Source organism: Sorex fumeus, unplaced genomic scaffold (assembly GCF_029834395.1).
Source record: "Sorex fumeus unplaced genomic scaffold, SorFum_2.1 ptg000070l, whole genome shotgun sequence".
NCBI lineage: Eukaryota > Metazoa > Chordata > Mammalia > Eulipotyphla > Soricidae > Sorex > Sorex fumeus.
This window is the reverse complement of record NW_026606127.1, coordinates 7,629,522-7,635,404: the sequence shown is the minus strand read 5'-3', so window position 1 is coordinate 7,635,404 and position 5,883 is coordinate 7,629,522.

Genomic DNA, 5,883 nt, shown 5'->3' with positions numbered 1-5,883 from the left:
TAACTAACTAGGGGACCGTTTTTTTCCTGAAGCACTATTTAAGTATAATGTATTGCCAGAAAGAATGATAAGAAGCTGGTTCTCTTTTTCACAGATTGATACAATAGAGATGAAAACTTTTATACAAAGGAATCTATCACCTTGTCCTGTTGCTCTGCTTTCTTTTCATCATTCCATTCTCCCCCATGACCCTACCTAATCAGGGCTCTCCACATTTCTCAGCAGTGTCACCACATAGTTCAGAGCATGTGTTAACTGCCAGTAGCTCACAGCTCTCATGTTTTACCCACACCCAGGCCAGAGCTATCCTTCTGCAAAAGAAGATGTCTACTGAAGGCCCATTCTTCCTTGAAGTGGCAGTCATGGTTTACCTCTTATTAATCATTGTGTTTACAAATTTCGATGAATGTCACTATACTAGTGACAGGGATTTTCCAAACTAAGGGAAGAATAAACATTTTTCATTAGCCCAAGAATTATGGGCAGTTATTTTCTATCCACTGCAAATAATATATGATAAGTAGTCAACAGCACTGAAGTAAAAACAGGGACATTTGTCAATTTGGTGCCATGACTAATCAGTCTTAGTATAAATATATATTTCTAATAAAAAAAGCAGAAGAAAACGAGTTGGTTGCTGGCAAAGAATGCCAAATCTCTGCCAAGAAATCACTTGAAAATAAAAATTGTGTCTATGTACAGAACATGATTGCCACTCAATGCCTCTTTTGCAGACCAAAAGACCCAAAAGGAGAGAGAGAGCAAAAGGGAATGCCCTGCCATAGAGGCATGGTGGGATGGGTGGATGTGTGTGGGAGGGATACTAGAATCCATGATGGTGGAAAATGGGCAATGACGGAGGGATGGGCATTTGATCATTGTATAATCGAAACCCAAGGACAAAAATTGGTAAATCTACAACTGTACCTCATGGTGTTTCACTAATAAAAATTAAAAATAAAATGAAATACAAATTGTTTTGTCTGCCAGAGATCAATAGATGGGAACCTGAGTGAAGGCAAAAGATTAAGTTGGTTGACTTTTATTTTTCCTTGAGTATATAAATTTGATTTTGGAATCAATTTATTTGACAGTTTATCAAGACAGAGAAATTTTCATCACTTCTCTTATTTAAAAGTATAGTGATACACCATATCTCTATCTCACTTTATTTTTATTTCTGATAGTTTGACACAATAGATATGTCAAAATCATAGATAAATGTCAATTATTTAAATACTTTTTGTTATGTATAATTACTTTATAGAACTGCTTAAATTTTAGGATTATGCAGAATCAACATGCATGTATCACATTACACTCACCACTGAAAGGCCTACTCTGTCATTCACCATTGTTCAATTTTTCCACTTTGATTACACCTTTCCTCCTGGTAACTAAATAGTCTTATAGTGCTATAGTTTGTTTTTATTGCTTTGAAAAGATCAAAACTATGCAATTTTCAACATTGGATGAAACTAGAGGATATCATGCATGTAAAGTTATCCTTAAGGAAAGGAACAGATACAGAGAGATTTTTCTCATATATGGGATGTAAAGACACACAGCAAAGTAGCAACAAAGGTTCAAGGGCAATGTAAGGGGAGAACTGATCCACACAATTGAGTCAGGGGATTGGGAGGGAGGGATTCTGGGGGTTTGGGGGAGAGGGAGTGGTTATTTTTTGAGAGAATGAGGAGTGTCATGTTGGAATTATGTGTATGACAAACCATAATTAATTGAATTATAAATCATAGAATATAAATAATGATTTAGACGTTTGTCTGTCCCACTTTATTCTTTTAATTTGTTTTCTCCATATGCTACATATGCATGAACTTGTATGATGCCTATCTTTCTCTGCCTGATTTATGTCACTAACCATAATATCCTCATGTTATCCATTTTTATCAAATAATAAGAAGATTTCACTTCATACAACTGAGTAATATTCCATTGCTTTACCACCTTTCATTTTCAAAATTTGTGGTTTAAAAGATACAAATATTGGTTTTAACATTGCTCTGGTGCTTTAAAATATTTAGTTTAGTGAAGCAAAATGGATTTTATTGAAAAACACTTAGAAACTTGTGAAACAGGTGTAGGGTGGAATGGAATATATGTTCAAGAGAGAACACTCGTTTAACAAGGCAAGCAAAGAGAGACATGGAGAAAGGAAGCACGGTATTTCTTCAAGGGATAACACAAATTTGAGGACCAAGCCGACTCTGGTAGTTTAGGAAAAAGAACTTGGAGTGGTATGAACTTAACTTGTGCACTTTAGGGGAGAACCTGAGTGACACTATTAGAAGTATGCTCAGGATATCTTAAACGGGAGGCTGCACTTGTAGTGAGAAGGGTAGAGAGTTCTTTCGGGAGATCTGGACTATGGAGAACAGTAATATTATAACATTAATGATAGTATCTTACCGTGGGATTCCAAAAAAATCTTTAACAGTGGCGTAAGAAATGATAACATTCTTAGGTATTTGGATTTCCTGTGGAAACTACTGGGAAGCTGTGTTTACGCTCTGGATGTCTCCAACTGAAACAAGGTCAACAAGTCATGAATGAAAAATTACAAGTTAGATGGATCAAGGATTCTGATCCCAGTGGAAGGCTAGCTTTTGGTTGGACAATTTCTACTGATGGCCTGATGTAGATTCTGATCCTGGGATACGTAACAGACAGGGATCCTCAGAAGTGAAGCCTCTGAGACAGAATTCATTCATGCCAATTTATGGGTTATCAATGTTTGCTCATGGCTGCTACCATTATAGCATGCCATTCAATGGTTTTGTGGTATCAATTTACTGTGTCAATGTAAAGATGAAGTTTCTAAATCAAAGGTAAAAATCTGAGGCCCTCAAGATGATGAATTATGGGGATGTGGGGGGGAGCTAGAGCTATAGTGCAGCAGGTAGGGCATTTGCCTTGCACATGGCCTACCCAGGATAGATTCCCAGCATCCTGTATGGTCCCCCCAAGCACCGTGAGGAGTAATTCCTGAGTGCAGAGCCAGGAGTATCCCCTGTGCATCGCCAGGTGTGACCCAAAAACACACAAAAAAAAGATGATGACTTACCTTTAGATATTTTGAAGTCAAGTAGAAACAGCCAGAAAACTCCCCAGAAAAGACTTCTCCAGGATCAAAAACATCATCACCTCTAGCGTGAGAGCATACAGAAAATAAGGTTTCCATTTATGCCAAGTTAAAGCAAGCCATACATGATCTTGGAAAGTCTGTCAAAGGAAAGCATGGATTTAGGAAGGATAAGGTGACAACTGGGTCTTATAATATACAAGATATATATTAAAATATACAATATTTTATAATTATTTATATATATTTATTTATATTAAAATATAATATGCATCTTAAAATATACAAGAGAAGCAAAGGTCATGAAGTAGGAGGTAAGGTGGCAATCAGGTCTACTACAAAAAGCATTTTTTAATAAAAAGAGAAAATGTAATGAGACATCAAATAAGACCTTTGTAAATATTTAAGAACAGGGTTATAACTCAGTGATTCAGAATTTGCCTTCCATTGTATGATGATCTGTGATTGATCCTTAGCACTGGAAACAACATTGTTTTTAAGTTTTAATTTCTTTCTTTCTTGCTTGCTTGCTTGCTTGCTTTTTTATTTTTTGAGTCTTACCTGGCTATGTATAGGCGTTATTTTTAATTTTTTATAAAATTTATAATTTTACTTTTTTACCTGTAGTTTAAAACGAAATATAAATTATTTTAGAGTAAATATATGTGAAGAAGAATAAAATTTACAGGAACTATTTAGTATTCTTAATGATATTGCAGTCAGAACTTTGAGTATTATGAATGGAGAAAAGAGGCACTATTTTGTTGACGGTTACTCTAACTAGATGTTCTGATGATTATTGGTTCTTTGGGGACACATCCAGTCATGTTCTGGTGCTGCTTTGGCTCAAGGGTCTCTTCCAGTGTTGCTCTATGTTGTGCCAGGAAATGAGTCTGCTTCTTTTACAGGCAAAGTCCACAGTCGTTCCAGTGAGCTATCACTCCAGTCTGAAAGGCTCTTAAGAAAGACTCTCATTTCACAAAATAAGTGGGGAACCTTTATTGCAGATGCTTGTTTAAATTGTTTGGCATGGAACCAGAGACACCAGCTTTCATTCAAAAAGTGGCCAGTGAGATTAATACCAGGAGTTTTGCTCCATGGTTTGGAATCCAGCCACACATTCTAGGGGGAAAGGGAACTCATATAGAGTAAGGAGCACCAAATAAAGGGTGTTTGGAGGATCCTCCCAGGATTGGAGAAGCATTCTGAAAGTAGAGTATAGACCAACATGATTGCCAGTCAATGCCTCTTTTGCAAACCACAACACCCAAAAGGAGAGAGAGAACAAAAGGGAATGCCCTGCCACAAAGGCATGGTGGGATGGGGGGATAGGGGGTAGGAGGGACACTGGGACCCGTGGTGGTGGAAAATGGGCACTGGTGGAGGGATGGGTATTTGATCATTGTACAATTGAAACCCAAGCACAGAAATTTGTAAATCTATAACTATACCTCATGGTGTTTCACTAACAAAAATTAAAAAAATATATAAATGACAGAGAATGGGCACTGATTGAGGGATGGGTACTGGATCATTGTATAACTGAAACCCAAGCACAAAAATTTGTAAGTCTACAACTGTACCTCATGGTGTTTCAGTAATAAGCATTAAAAGAATAAAAAGTGAGGCAATGCATAAAAAAAAAAGTGGTCAGGTACCATCAATGCTGCTGCCCACACCCACACCGGGAGTGACAATGCTATGAGCAAGGGTTTCCATACTTGGATTCTCAAGATAGTGCCCCAGGAAATACTGACACGCAGCAGCATTTTGGACCCAACCTATTATAAAACTTGTTAGAGGTTAATTGATACCAAACAAGAAAATTGAGGACTGTTGTGTAGCTTCTTTGATAATTTATTTTTCTCTTAGTAGCTTGTAGTGGCAGTGGTATATTCTATAATAAACAGGATTGCGTTTTTAAAATGTTGAATGCCTAAGGTATATAAAAGAGGCAAAATAAAATGAGTAAATCTGTACACACATGAACACTTTTGTTGTTTCTTTAGGAATTGCTTGGATGAAAACTGTAGATGGGTAGCATGTATTTAAGTAGCTGGAGATAGGGATCAGGGGTGGTGTGGACTGCAGGGGAGGGTGGAAAGATGGGAAGAGATTATAAGTGTGTGTGTTTATGAGTGCTATTGTGTGAGAATGTTGAGTTTACAAGAATTCATGCATGCATGTGTGAGTAAGAAAGAGAGAGAGAGAGAGAGAGAGAGAAAGATAATGAGTGTGTGTGCATGTATCCGTGTGTGTGTTTTCTTAGAAAAATCCTATATTTCGCCTGAACTACTGTACCAAGTGATGCTGTCATTCATTATGAGAATGTAATAAATAAATTTTATTAAATTCAGGTGGTGAAATATGTTGGCCTTTAAGCCCTTCCCCTCCTCCAATTCATCAAATTCTTCTTATAATTTTCATTTACTCCCTGACCTCTTCAGGACTCAATTGGATTCAATCTGCCACATCCAAATTTATCTCTTTTAGAAAAAGTAATTAGATTAAAATATAAATCACACTATTGTTAACATTCAAGTGGGTTCTAATGATAATTAATAATTTCTATTCATAGAAGTACTTATTCAGGCCACACAATAAGGCAAAATTCAGAATATTGGACAGAAGTCAATTATTTCTCAAGCAGAACTAGCTATATTATAGCCATTCTAAAGATGTTAGAAATTTGCAGTCCAGACATTAGAGGTTCATGCTATAAGTAAAATATTTCTTGTTTTCTCACCTGAATCCTATTCTCGATAATAATAATTGAATAA